The following is a 14,404-nucleotide window of genomic DNA, read 5'->3' as shown; positions in this document are numbered from 1 at the left end:
GACTACACCAAATATAAAGTGTGCAGTGCTCACTTCCTGTTATTTTTTATGACAAATATTTGCACTGTAAAAAAAGAAATGGGTTTTTCAATTCACCTCATAAGTACTGTCGTGCAATCTCTTTATCGTGAACGTGCATTACAGGGTGGGGAATTACCGGTAGAACCCCATAAATGTAAACAAACTTGTTTGTCTGACGGATTGGCTGAACAACAAATAGGACTGAGTGGACTTTCATAGAGGGTAGGTCCATCAATGGCTATTAGCCAGGATGGGCAGGAATGGTGTCCCTAGCCTCTGTTTGCCAGAGGCTGGGAATGGGCGACAGGATGGATCACTTGATGATGACCTGTTCTGTTCATTGCCTCTGAAGCACCTGGCACTGGCCACTGTCGGGAGACAGGATACTGGGCTAGATGGACCTTTGGTCTGACCCAGTCTGGCCGTTCTTATGTTCTTATGACTTGTAGGCTCTAAAGGTTTTCATTGTTTTATTTCTGAGTGCGGTTATGTAACAAAAACAAATCTGCATTTGTAAATTGCACTTTCATGATAAAGTGATTGCACTACACTACTTGTACGAGGTGAATTGAAAAAGACTGTTTCTTTTATTTACTTTTAGTATAGTGCAAATATGTGTAATCAAAAATAAGAATATAAAGTGAGCACCATCCAAGTTGTATTCTGCATTGCAAGTGAAATCAATATATTTGAAAATGTAGAAAAACATCCAAAATATTTATAAGGAGTTTAAACTCGTATTCTACTATTATTTAACAGTGTGATTAAAACAGCAATTAATCGCAATTAATTTTTTAAATTGCGGTAATTTGTTTTGAGTTAATCGCTTGAGTTAACTGCGATTAATTGGCATCGCTACTATTAACCCCATTTTACAGAGGGGGAAACTGAGGCATGGGGTGGCTAAGGCTATGTCTACACTAGCACTTTTGTCGGTATAACTTATGTCGCCCAGAGGTGTGAAAAAAACCACCCCTTTGGGCGACATAAGTTACACTGACAGACGTGCCAGTGTGGACAGCACTCTCCCACTGACATAGCTACTACTGCTCGTTGGGGGTGGTTTAATTATGTTGATAGGAGCGCTCTCTCCCATTGGCATAGAGAGGCTACAAGAGAGACCTGCATCAGTACAGCTGTGCCACTGTAAGGTCTCTAGTGTAGACACAGCCTAAGTGGCTTACCTGAAGTCCCAGAGGAAATCTGTGGTACACTAGGGACTTGAACCCAGCTCCCGCAAGAGCAAGTCAGCTGTCACAGCTACCTTGCATGGACCAGTTGTGCAAGGTGGGAAAATGGAGTCTGCTGCTTTTGCAAGATCCGTAGGGGAGATAAAAGAAGCCACGGGGACTTTCCTCCTAGTTTTCCACCCAGGGCCAGAGTTACAAGTCCTCATTCCTCCCAGGTCTTTTCACTCCTTCCCAGCCGGCGCCCGGCCCTCACCAGCCACAGGGCCTACCAGCATATGTGTCAAGAGACTCTTGCCTCATTCACAGACGGCACTGCTGGTTGCTATCAAAGACTGGCCTCCTGTGCTGGCTCTGCGCTCGGTGGCTGAATTTCCAGTCCAACAGGGACACGGGCTGGGGGGAATCCACATGCAGAACCGGATTTTCTGGGACCTTGGGCATTCTGCAGAAAATAATGCGTTTCAGCAGGGATCCTTTAGTGCAGGTGAAAGGTGCTAGACGGACAGTCCTGGAGGGAGAAGTGCTTTAATTATCCCCAGGGGGAGCGAAGCTTCGTGCGCACGATCGCCACTGCATCTGAGCACACGCAATAACTCCCTCTACTCCCCCATCAAAGTCGGTCATCCCGAATCCAGCAGGAAGAATTACTGGGGAATGAAGTTTGTTCAGCAACGTGATCCATTCCTTCTGGGCCTTCTAAAGTCCATTGCATCTGGAAGCGAGCCTCCCAGCCTGGGCAGACAGACGTGTGCTAGCTTACTAAAAATAGACGTGCACAAATTGCGGCTCAGGCTTTGGAGCCCGGGAGAGGGCTTGAAAAGCTGGGCTCCAGGCCAAGTTGCAACATCAAAGCAACATCTACACAGCTACAAAGCAACATCTATTTTTATCATGCTAGCGCAAGCCTTACTTAGCAGAAGGCTGTCGACCCGGGCTGGGAGACTCAGTCCCAGATGCAGTGAAGAGATCCCCTCAGATTTGAGAGGCACTGGGGCTGATGCTGGCCCGTCTTATTACAAAGTACTGGATGATAGCCGTGTTGCCAATTTTATCGCCAGTCTCAGGACAGTCGGTGTTTTTCTGAAAGCCCCAGTTCCTGGAGTCAGGTGATTCGGCGAGACTCTCAAGCTTTCATTTCTAGTCCTTGTGGTTGCAAAGAAAAGCTTAAACAATAGAGCTGGTGAAAAGGCAGAATTTCCCTTCTGTGTGAGGTTTCAGAGGAGCAGCCGTGTTAGTCTGTATTTGCAAAAAGAACAGGAGGACTTGTGGCACCTTAGAGACTAACCAATTTATTTGAGCATAAGCTTTCGTGAGCTACAGCTCATGCTCAAATAAATTTGTTAGTCTCTAAGGCGCCACAAGTCCTCCTTTCCTTCTGTGAGAAATTTTGACATTTCAAAATTTCCCATGAAACAAAACGTGTCGAAAAAATTCATTTGGGATCCATCAAAATCTGGTTTTGAGACTCTTTTTTTTAAAATAGATAATATAAAATTTCAAAATGAAAAATCAAAACAGCCCATTCCAGTAAGAACCTCATCAAAAGCCTTTTGCATCAAAATCACCACGTTTCCGCTGGAAAAGTGTTGATTTTGATTAAGCTGCGTTTTCTGACGGAAAAATGTCCCACTGGCAAATTTTGGACCTGTTCTATGAAACCATAAACAACCCCCACAAAAAGGTTCAGAAACCCAAATACAAGAAACCCAATTTCCCTAATTTTAATCTCATGATTTTGGGGGCCTAATTTATGATTTTTGAACATTTGGAATTGGCCCTACTTCAAGAGTCAAGGTGAACAACTCCAGCTGAGAGAAAGCGGTGTTCTTGTGGGAAAGGGACTCACTTGGAATTGAAGATCTGAGTGTAATTTACAATCTTCTCTGTGTCCTTGGGCAAGTGCTTTCATCCCTTGTGCCTCAGTTCCCCCATCTCTAAAATGTCTCCTCTATTTAGGTTGTAGACTCTTTGGAGCAAGGGTTGTCTTTGATTATCTGCATGGATGACATCCCCAAGCTCAGCTGGGCTACTGTGATACCAGCAATAATTCAAACAGCCAATTTGCTTCCTGTCCCCCCAAAATAAATAAAACCCCAGAAAATTCATAAATAGAATAAAAAGAGTCTAATTCAGCCAACGAATTATTTGGTCTGTGGAGTTTGCTTAGATCTAGGGTAGATTCTCCTCTCACTCACTCCAGAATAACTCCTTATTTACACTAATGCAAAAAAGAGCATCAACCCCTTTCTCCCCCACTCCCGCGAGAATGTCAAGGACAGAGAAAGAGAGAGAGACTCAACCGCTCTATGACTCTTGTGCCCTTGGTTGCTGGGTGTTGCAAAGACACCATCCTTTTGGGGGTACTTTACACACTAAGCTGCAGAGGAGGGCGCCAAGGGACACCTGTGGCCTCTGTTTAACCAGAGAAAAGAAAGGTAGATGCTTCTATGAGTCCAAAACTTTTCCACCTAGGATGGCAGATGGCAAGAGCTTTCAGCGTCCTCTAGTTGGCATTGAGTTACGGGATGCCCCTACACACACACACACATCCACCGAGGGATGAGCCATGGAGCCATTGTTTTTGCACCATATGCCAGCCACACCTGAGGAAATTGCACAGGTAGCTTTGGAATGCTCTTGCTTGTCTTCTTTGGCCTGGCCATTGGCTTTTCTTGGACTTCCTCCCTCCCATCCATCCTGCAGATCATGCCAGCCAGCAGCCTGGGTGCAGACGCGGGTGGCACCCATGTGAACCCAGCAGGAGCCTTCCTCTTTGCTTCAAGCTATGCCCATATTATGTCCCAGCTTCCAAGGAACATGGTCGGAGCAGCCTTGCTGCGTGAGTTGACTCCAGGGGCTGCCCAAAGGGAAGCTGAGCTTGACGGTATTAAGTTCATTGACAGGGACATGACGAGCAAATTCTATGCCAGTTTCTGTAGCTGCCGTTCTCTATGTGCCTGACCTAGGTCCACATGGAATCAATGGAAACCATCCCAATAGTGCCAACGGGAGCTGGGTCAAGACTTTGGTGTGGAGAGGGTCACATGTAGCGGGAATCCGGAGTTCTTTGACTGAATCAGTGTCTTTGCTGAAAAATGCCAATTCATCAACATGAAAAGGGTTTGTGGGAAAGGATCCGCGCTGATGAATTTCCTGTTGAGAAACGTTTCAAAATTGTCAGTGTCCCATTTCAACCTTTTCCACAGGGAAAAGGGTTGGGGTTTCTGGTTCCAAACAAGGTTTTGTTTCAAAATTCAAGGTTCAAAAAAACGAAATGGTCCAAATTAAAACAAAACATTTCCAAGTTACAGGGATGAAATGTCTCGGTCAACCTGAGCCAAACATTTTGGGGGGATTTTCCGTTCGTGACAAACGTCAAGATTTTGAATTTTCATCCTGATGCAAGAGGGGACCGTTTTTCAACATCTTGGAAATTCTCATGGGTTGGGACAAACCACTTCCCTCCCAGCTCTTGGCATATGTCATCTTTACCAAGAGATCGTTCACTGGGGGATTCATTTATTGGACTTCCTTGACCACTGCAAAAACCAGCCCACTGCATCTCCACGGGGCGCGCTGCGGTATCCCCCACACCCCACCCTGGGGTGATATGCTGCAGATAACCCCAGCTAATACTGTAGCCAAGATGTTGCTGATTGCATCTCCTTGCGCAGTGGGAAAGGGTTCCGCGGTTTGTCTCAGGAACACAGGCATAATTGTGGAGGACTGTCAGGTAACAGATCCAAACTGCCTCTTCCTGCTAATCGCTCCCCCTCTATGCGATGGGCTGGATTCTCCCCTACCTTGCACCGGCACTGATGCCCGTGTGGAACAGACTCATTTTGATCAGGCAGTTTTCCACCCATCTTGCATGGGTGGAAAAGGTGACCGTGGCCCAGGCTCTCAAGTGGTGTAAATCCACATAGCTACTTTGACTTCAGAGGAGCCACGGCCATTTACACCAGTTGGATCTGGCCCACAAGGTGCAATGCAGTCTCGAGTCTATGCTGTTCGGCATGTGCATGAAAGAGCTCACAGCGCTTTTAGAGCAGTGGTTCGCCCCAGCATCCTCGGCGGAAATTTCCGCTCCACGCTGCAGCTGTGCAGCATGCTATATTGTTCGCCTCCACCCCAGAAGTGGCTGCATTTCAGCTACTGTTTGTACCGGCAATATGTTGGGAGGAAAGCAACCACATCGTTGATTTATTGTTACAGAGCCACGCACGTCGTAGTTTCTACAGGCCAAGCGTATGGCACACATCAGGGGCTCCTTGCATGCTTCCACCCCCCGGCACATACACACACAGGTGCCCTGCAGACCCCTCTATTTCAGGGACTCCCCCCTAGCTTCTCCTTACCAGGGGTTCTGTGAACCCCCCTAATTGCCCTTCCTCCAATACCAGGATCCCCCATTTAGCCCCCCATGCCCCCCCATTCCCACTTCTCCATGCCAGGTCTACAAAGCCCCTCTCCCCAGTTTGCGACTGGACTAAAGATCTATTGCATTCAGCAGGGGGTTCAAACAGCATGGGCTGTTGGGATAGTTTTCATTCCCACTAAATAGCAATGCAACCCCAGGCCAAGCCATTGTTGTTGACCTATTCCTGACCTCTGCAGCTTGCCCTTTGCCTCCCATGACAAAGCATGGCTGTGTTCCTCGGACACCTCTTGGGGAGAAGGTACTCAAGTCATCAGGCCTGATTCTCTGTTCTGTCAGAGCAAGGTGCCACCAGATCAGAATGGTGCACCGGTGTCGAAATGGAAATCAAGGAGGGAGGAAGAGTCACTTTCACAATGCTGCTCGTTTTTCTTGCACTACTTCACCCTTCTGCCTCATGAATCCCATCCAATCCTTTGGGCCAGCAGGTGTAACGGGAGACTTGAATTTCAGACAGCTCAGGGGCTGGTGCATTTCAAAAGGTATGCACACTCCCAAGGGCAGATCAGATCTTTGTTGCCTGAATCCTTAGCACATCAGTCAGTGGTGATAGGACACATTAAAGAGAAATCAGAGTACTTAACTGGGAGATAGATAAGTCTGCAGTTGTTGTTGGACAAGAACTGGAGCGTATGTTGGGAAGTTATTGGAAGTGGCATCGAAATGGGAGAGAGGATTGAAGCTGAAAATCAGGATTCCTGGATTCTAATCCCAGCTCTGTCCTGGATTCCCTGGACAAGTCATTTCCCCCTAGCTGTGCCTTGCTTTCCCCATCTGGATAATAATACAGACCAGCTTCACGGGAGGGATAATGATGCATAAATAATGTTTAGGAACATAGGAATTGCTAGACTGGATCAGACCAGCGGGTCCATCTCTACTCCAGTATCCTGTCACCAGTGGTGACCAGTGTCAGCTACTTCAGAGGAAGAAAGCCTGAAGTAGGCAGTTTGGGTTAATCTGCCCTCAAGGAAAATTTCTTCCTGACCCATCCAACAGTTAGAAACCCTGAAGCATGTGAATTTGTCTAGTGCTTTGAGATCTTTGCATGGAAGCCACTAGAAAAGAGTGGAGGATTACTGTTAGCAAAGTATTAATACTATTTAACACCTCCCGTGCTGAAGCATCCCAAATGCAGTCACCTTTGGGTGGAGGCTGCCAGCCAGGTAGACAAAGTATACCACAGAGACGTGGGAAATGTTTGCAGAATAAACTTCTCCTTTTAAAGGGCCATCTGAACATAGCAGCACCGAGGGCCCCGACTAGGGTGACCAGAGGGTAAGTGTGAAAAATCGGGACAGGGTGGGGGGCAATAGGAGCCTATATAAGAAAAAGCCCCCAAAATCGAGACTGTCCCTATAAAATCGGGACATCTGGTCACCCTAGCCCCAACCGAGATCAGGGCCCCATGGTGCTGGGTGTTGCACAGACACATAGGATTTGACTAGACAAAGTGGCTGAGGTCTTAGCTAATCCTGACCACAATTCCTAATCAAGACAAAACCATTGCAAGAGAGAATCCCTGCTTCAGACGGCTTAGAGGGTGCGAGAGGGAACTGACTTGCCCAGCACTATACCAGTGAAAGTTCTGGGAACAGAAGCCAGCTCTCCTGGATCCCACACCAGTTCCCCAACCACTAAACCACAGCACCTTTAACAACCAGTCTGACCGTACGGGACCTCACTCTTGAGGATCTCACCTGAAAGATTCCCCTCCAACATACACGTCATAGAAGGATGCTGGACTAAGGCCATGTCTACACTACAAAATTATGTCGACATCCAGCCACCGCAATTATTACATCGCTTGTATGAGCGCGCCCTTGGCTCCTTGCGTCGGTGGAGCGTGTCCTCACCCGGAGCGCTTGTATCAATTGTACTGTCAGCATGGGGCGTTGTGGGACGGCTCCTGAAAGCCAGTAACAATTGACGTAGCACCGCCAGGTCGACACTGACACCGAGTCGACCTAATTACGTCGACTGTGACTTGGTGCCACGCGGGGGAGGGGGTGTAACTAAATCGGCTCAGAGAGGCACTTAGTCGGTGGGAGCCAAACGTCTACGCGGGGACTTAGGTCGGCTTAACAATGCCACGCAGGGGTGTGGATTTGTCACCCCCCTGGCCAACACAGTTAACACGACCTAATTTTCTCATGTAGACCAGGCCATAGACACCGCTAAGTCGATGGAAGAAATCTCCTGTCGAACTAGCTACCGCTTCTCGAGGGCGTGGATCAACTACAGGGAGAGAAAAAACACCCTTCCATCACTGTAGCAAGTGTCTACGCTACAGCGTTACAGTGACACAGCTGCAGCGCTCCGGTTGTATCATCTGTCATGTAGACAAGCCCCACGTGTGGTTCTAAAGAAGTACTGGAGGTGATGGGTGCCTGATCATTAACACAGTAAGCCATCCCCTCTGGAGAGGGGGGGATTGACAAAGGGAGTTGTGTGCCGGCTAATTACTGGCTGTCAGCGTCTCATGAAAAAACAAGACAGCGAGGGAAGTGGCTCCACTGAAGGGTAAGATCAAGCAATCTTTATTCTGACGGACAGAGGCTAGATCGTTTCACCTGACAAGGGAGGGTTCGTGACTAGTTTTGACGGTCTGCCTCATCTGCCCCGCAGTCCCTTCCAGAAAGTTACAGCTTGAACTAGAACAGGGCTCCAGACACAAAACTCAGGTCAGGGTCCAAACTTTTGCCATTTTCACGCATCTGCAAGTTTCAGATCCAGGCTGCTGGTTCAGCCCGTTGCAAAGAGAGGGGCTGTTTGCGAGACCAGGAACTCTAATCCCCCTGCAAGAGTCAGGAGGAGTGTTTGCATGTGGGGTTGTGGCCCACACCCATCTCTAGGTCACACCACAACTCCTGCTGCTGATATGATCTAAGAGGCAGAGACTGCGGGCCTGACTTCCATTGCCATGCCCCTTGCATCATCATTTACATCAGTGCAAAGTGGGTATGAAATGCTACTATGGCAGAACTGTGCAACTAGTTTGCAGGGCTGTGATTAATGCCCCGTGTGCATGCCGGGAGAGAACCAGGCCCCATGTCTCTCACTTATCTGCAAAGTATCACACACAGAACAACAGCACTAGATACATACTATCCCTGTGTCAATTCTCCCCTTTCCCCCAGGCAGGAGCCCTAGCAGCCATCTTTCTTTAACAGTGCAGATCTATAACCTCGTCCTGCCCCACGTGAGAAAAAGTTTGCTCAGATGTCCTGGTGATTTGGAAACAGCTTCTTCTACCCCAGGATCAGGCAGAGGGAGGCTGGAAGGAAGAAAGGCAATGGATCATCCAGGCCTTATAACCGTGGGAGGAAGATTAAGAGTGTACACCCCGGATAATGAAGCGATGGAGTGGGCATGATTGAGCAGTTCTGATTCTTGCTAGTGGAAGGTTGTGGTGCTGTTACACACACACACACCCCTCTCTTCTGAGCCTGGACACACACACAAGGTAGTTCACTACAATACACAGTTAATGTCCACGTTGTCACTGAACATTCTTTCATGTATCATCTGGTGTCAGCAGTTACTATTAAATACTCCAGTGGCAAGAGCATGTGGGTAGGAAGGGGAACGGGGGGGCAGCTGATATTTGCCATTTTGTCTGCAACTTTTATCATTATTCTGATCAATACATGCCTGAAATTTTTCAAAACTGAAATCAGGTTATTTTTGCTTAACCCCATCATATTCATCCTGATGGTCGGTTTCATCGGAAGGATTCGATTTCCTAATGTTATTACATATTTTATGGGAGCACCTATGAGCCCCAGTTGTGCTGTACAAACCCAGAATGAAAACGGTGATGCCCGCTTCATGGAGTTTACAATCTAATCTAATTTGACAGGCTCATCTCCCACATTGAAACTGACCAGTCAGAAATCCGAGCTGATTGGAAATTACAAATCAGTAGCTTCCCAGTTGAGGATCAGAAAATGAAATCAGCCATCCAGAGATTACAATAAGCAGAAATTTATCCACTGAATAACATACACACCTTCATGGGAAAGGACAAGTCTGTGTGACAAACCTTGCAAAGAGCAGTTTGGCAAAAGCTCTGACAGTTCCAATTTGTTCACACCCATCAGGCTCTGGAAGAAAAGAGCTCCTGAAGTGGATGATTTTGATTTTATGAGGTTACATTGTTTGTCTAAGAGCAAAATTAAGATTGCAAAGATTATTAAGGAGGGCAAAGAAACATCCCATCTTCAGAACGACCGCAAAGTGCCTTTCTTTTGCATTCCTGAGATTTTTCCCTATTAATCTAAGCCTGCCTCCCCACCCCTGGTTGGAGAATTTTCACTCTGAGACCCAATTCACCAGGGTTCCCTCCCCCCCCTCCCCCCAACAAAAGAAATAGATCTGGAGTCAGATTCAGACTTGATGGAAGAAGGGGAAGGACTCCATTTTAAAGTCAAGGGAGTTTCACCCACTTACACTAGTTCTGGTTTGATTGTTAACAGTCTTTAAATGGGGTGTTAGATGATTGTCCTTTGATTTGTTTAAGGCCCAGTGGGTCTGAAACTGCACAATGGCTGGCATGTGTGTTGATCGCTTGGCTGACAGGGAGATGCAGCCTCTTTGCTAGCAACATTGTGAAAAAGTGATCAGGAAGAGGGGAGAGGAGTTTATGGGTAGCCAGCTGACACTGCAACTAAGGTTTATGGGAGGTGGAAGGTCATTACTCATGTTGGAATCTAGCCAGCTCATCTTGAGGACCCAGCGTACAAAACTTTCACCAGAATTTGCCAATGGGGCAAGCTGGGTTAGGTGTTTCTTGGCTTAACAGACTTGGTTTTTCCTTCGCTTTACTTTCTACTCATGACCCACATAGCTGGGGGAGTGTGATTATTATGAATTCTGCTGTTTCCAATCCATATTCATCTAGGACCTTATGGCTGTCAGTTTCCTGCATGCTTAGAACTTCAGGGGGACAGTAGGAATAGAATTCAGCTTTCTTCTGCTCTTAAAGTGCAAGTCCCTGATTCTCAAGTTAAAGGGAAATCTCCCCAAGCTTTTAACATTATAGGGAATAGAACGCACGCAGTTCTGATTTCAAATCACTTTGAAGACTGTGTCCCTGTATGGGTTGCCAGAATGCAGCCACCTCTGGGGTGGAACACAGCAGCTGTTAGCAATGCTACAAACGAGTTTTCACTAGTAAAATATAAACTGCAGAGAGAATTTTAGGGAGATGGAATGCAATTTGTCTAGCAAACTCCCTAAACCTTGCACACAAAAAATGTTCTGGGATTTGCAGTGAACATGAGGGGAGTCATGGCTTCAGGGATACATGTGAACTAGGGGCTTTGCTCCACCCAGTGAGCTCAGCAATTAAATATCAACACCATGTCAGCTTCCTGCAGTACAGAGCTCAGAACCTACACCCTCTTAGAGCCTTTGTGGGGTTTTGTTTTTGCTCTGGACATGCAGATTGACCTGGGAAAAGAGGTGTAAATCTGGAATTATCCCCATTCAAACCCAAGGCATTTACACCGGCATCACTGAGATAAAAATCTGGCCCTTGACCTTGTTAATGGGCTTTAAAAAAAAGGGAAAATTACCAGGTGACACATACTCCTCTGCGGAAAGCATCCTGGCCTGGTTCCTGTAGCCCTCGTGCAGCGTCGGCATTAGTCCAACCTGCCCGCACCTCTTGCTCATAAAACTGCCGTCTCTCACTGTGCTCTGAAGTAAGTGCCAGGGCCCAGAGACACAGGGAATTTCAGAAAGAGCTCAGGGCCAGGTTCCAAGAAATTGGATAATCTGGTGAGGCTAAAGAGCTTCCCTTCTACGGAAGCGCCTAAAGGTGGTCCAGAGTTTCAGGCGCCCGCTGTGAATTTCCCGGCCAGAAATTTTTTTAAAGGCAATCAGCTGACGAGGTGCCGAGTTCTTGTGAAAATCCAGCGCCGGAGTGGGAGCTGAGCTGTTTTGAAAAATCAGGCCCTGACGGTGCAGGGCAGAGCTCTGCAAGATGGCAGCAGGTATCTTAGGCTACAATGAGCAAGGTGCCATGGCGGCTAGCCAGGCTACCCTGAATGTCAGTGTCATTCCCTTACTCACAGCTACCATCATCCATTGTGATTTTTAATTCTGGGTGCCACTTATCTGGAAGAGATACCCCTGCTCTATAAACTTTCTGGGGGCTACTTTACACCCCGAGGGCTCTGTGCTGATCAGCACCTTCACCTCCATGTCTCTGATATCTGGTGGCTGCTGCCCAGGAGAAATGGTTGGAGGGCAGGGGGTAGGGTGACCTGATGTCCCGATTGTATAGGGACAGTCCCAATTTTGGGGTCTTTTTCTTATAGGCGCTCCTATTACCCCCCCACTCCCTGTCCCGAGTTTTCACACTTGCTGTCTGGTCACCCTAGCAAGGGGTGCCCTGGAGCAGTGGTTCTCAGTCAGGGGTACGCATACCCCTGGGGACACGCAGAGGTCTTCCAAGGGGTACCTCGACTCATCTCTAGATCTTTGCCTAGTTTTACACCAGGCTACAGGAAAAGCAGTAGCGAACTCAGCACAAACTAAAATTTCATACACACCATGACTTGTTTCTACTGCATGCACTGAAATGTAAGTACAAGATTTAGATTCCAATCCATTTCTTTTATAATTAGATGGTAAAAATGAGAAAGGAAGGCCATTTTTCTGTGCGAGTACGCTGGGACACATTTGTATTTTTATGTCTGGTTTTGTATGCAAGGAGTTTTTAAGTGAGGTGAAACTTGGGGGTAGGCAAGACAAATCAGATTCCTGAAAGGGGGCCAGTTGTCTGGAAAGGTTGAGAACTACTGCCCTAGAGGTATCTCAGGTCTCAGACAGGGAAGGGGTTGGGTGGGAGGAGGGTCCCTCTAAGGAGCAGACCTGGGAGAATTGGCTCTAGCTGGGGGGAAAGCCCAGTAGCAGAATTCCCCTGCCTTTGCACAGAACAGCCCATGGTAACCCTCAACAGCACCTCTCCAGCCCGGTGTACTCTGGGCTTGCAAACACTCCCCTGCAGAGGGGGAGAAGGGCTCTGTTTATTTACCATATGTGTGTAAATCTCTGGCTTGCGAAAGCCAAGGGGGTAGAGTCAAGTATGTGTGTGTTTGCAGGCGACAAGCCAGCTTTGCTTTCCAAAAAGCTCTGCCAATGCGCCTCACCTGCAACGTGCCTGGATACCCAGCACAGCTCTATCTCCCCCTTGCCAGCACCTCCCTCCTACTCCAGCCCTGAGCTCCCCCAATACCTTTGTCCTGCTGCAGGACCCCCTGCTATTCAAATCATGCGCCCTGCCCCGGTGCTGCCAGTCCTTTGCTCTTCCAATTTTCTGGGCACCCACCCAGTGCAGCTCACCGCTGCAGACCCAGTCCTGGGCTCCTCTGCCAGCCATTTTTCACCTTCCCAGTGGCACCAGCTGTTATTCCAAGCCTAGGCACCCTTCAGAGCTCTGCCAGCCTGCATTACCCAGCTTGTTCCCTTCCCAAGGTCCCCTGCATGTCCGCCGACCCACCTTAACCCTGCTCAGCTCCTTCAGAACTAAGACAGCAAAGCCGTGTGGTGCGGGGAACATGCCCAAATACCCACCAGGCCCTAGGCCGCGACCCAGCCAAACACATTCCACTAGGGCGCTTAGACAGGATTTGAACCCCAGCTAGGAGGCAAGAAGTGTATTAACCTCCGTTCCCCACAACCACCCACCTGCCGGATAGGACCAGAGCAGTAGCAAAGAGGAAAATATTTCCCTTTAGAGCACTGGCTCTCAACCTTTCCAGACGACTGTCCCCCTTTCGGGTGTCTTGCGAACCCCCCAAGTTTCACCTCACTTAAAAACTCCTTGCTTACAAAATCAGACATAAAAATACAAAAGTGTCCCAGTGCATTACTACTGAAAAATTGCTTCCTTTCTCATTTTTACCATCTAATTATAAAAGAAATCGATTGGAATGTAAATACTGTACTTACATTAGCTGTGTAAACAAGTCATTGTCTGTGTGAAATTGTAATTTGTACTGACTTCAGTACAAATGTTTTTTATGTAGCCTGTTGTAAAACTAGGCAAAGATCTAGATGAGCTGCGTTATGCCCTGGAAGACCTCTGTGTACCCCTAGCGCTACGTGTATCCTGAAGGAGAACCACTGCAGCCATGCAGGAGACTGGTCTGCAAAGCCTCAGCATTTGTTCTATATAATTGAAGTCCCAGTTCTAATCCCCGAGCTCCTCCTGTGCATTGCTGGTCTGCGCAATATAAACCCTCTAGCAAATCCCCACCTCCCCCCGCAACATCCTGCATCAGCTAAGCACCAGGGCCAGCTTCTAATCTCAGACATGCTGGTATAAATCAGCAGTGAGAGTCACTCTGGATGGACCCTGAGAGGAGAAAATGACCAGGAGAGCTTCCCCCATCCAGGCAGTGAAACTGGCCAGAAATAAGGACTTTGTCACCTTAAACCTAAGGAGGCAAAAAACCAAATACATGCTCCAGTTCAAAAATAAAAGCCAGACCCAAAGAGGCAACCTGCTAGTTATGCTAACGACCACAAAGACATCGGATAGGGGGCCATTGTCTGGAGAGGAGGAAAGAAACACTGCCAATCAGCTGAGTCCTTCACTCTCTGAGAGGTGCTGAAGTTCTTTTCAGCTGTAAACTTTTCCAGCTGCCCAGGTGGGCTGGCCAATTCCTTGACTCCACCCACCATGCAGCTACTTGCTGCTCCTGTATATATATGGCCCTGCGCCTGGCTGTTGTTTGCAGAG

The sequence above is a fragment of the Chelonia mydas genome, chromosome 20 (assembly GCF_015237465.2).
Source record: "Chelonia mydas isolate rCheMyd1 chromosome 20, rCheMyd1.pri.v2, whole genome shotgun sequence".
NCBI classification, from domain to species: Eukaryota; Metazoa; Chordata; order Testudines; family Cheloniidae; genus Chelonia; species Chelonia mydas.
This window is presented reverse-complemented; position numbering follows the sequence as displayed.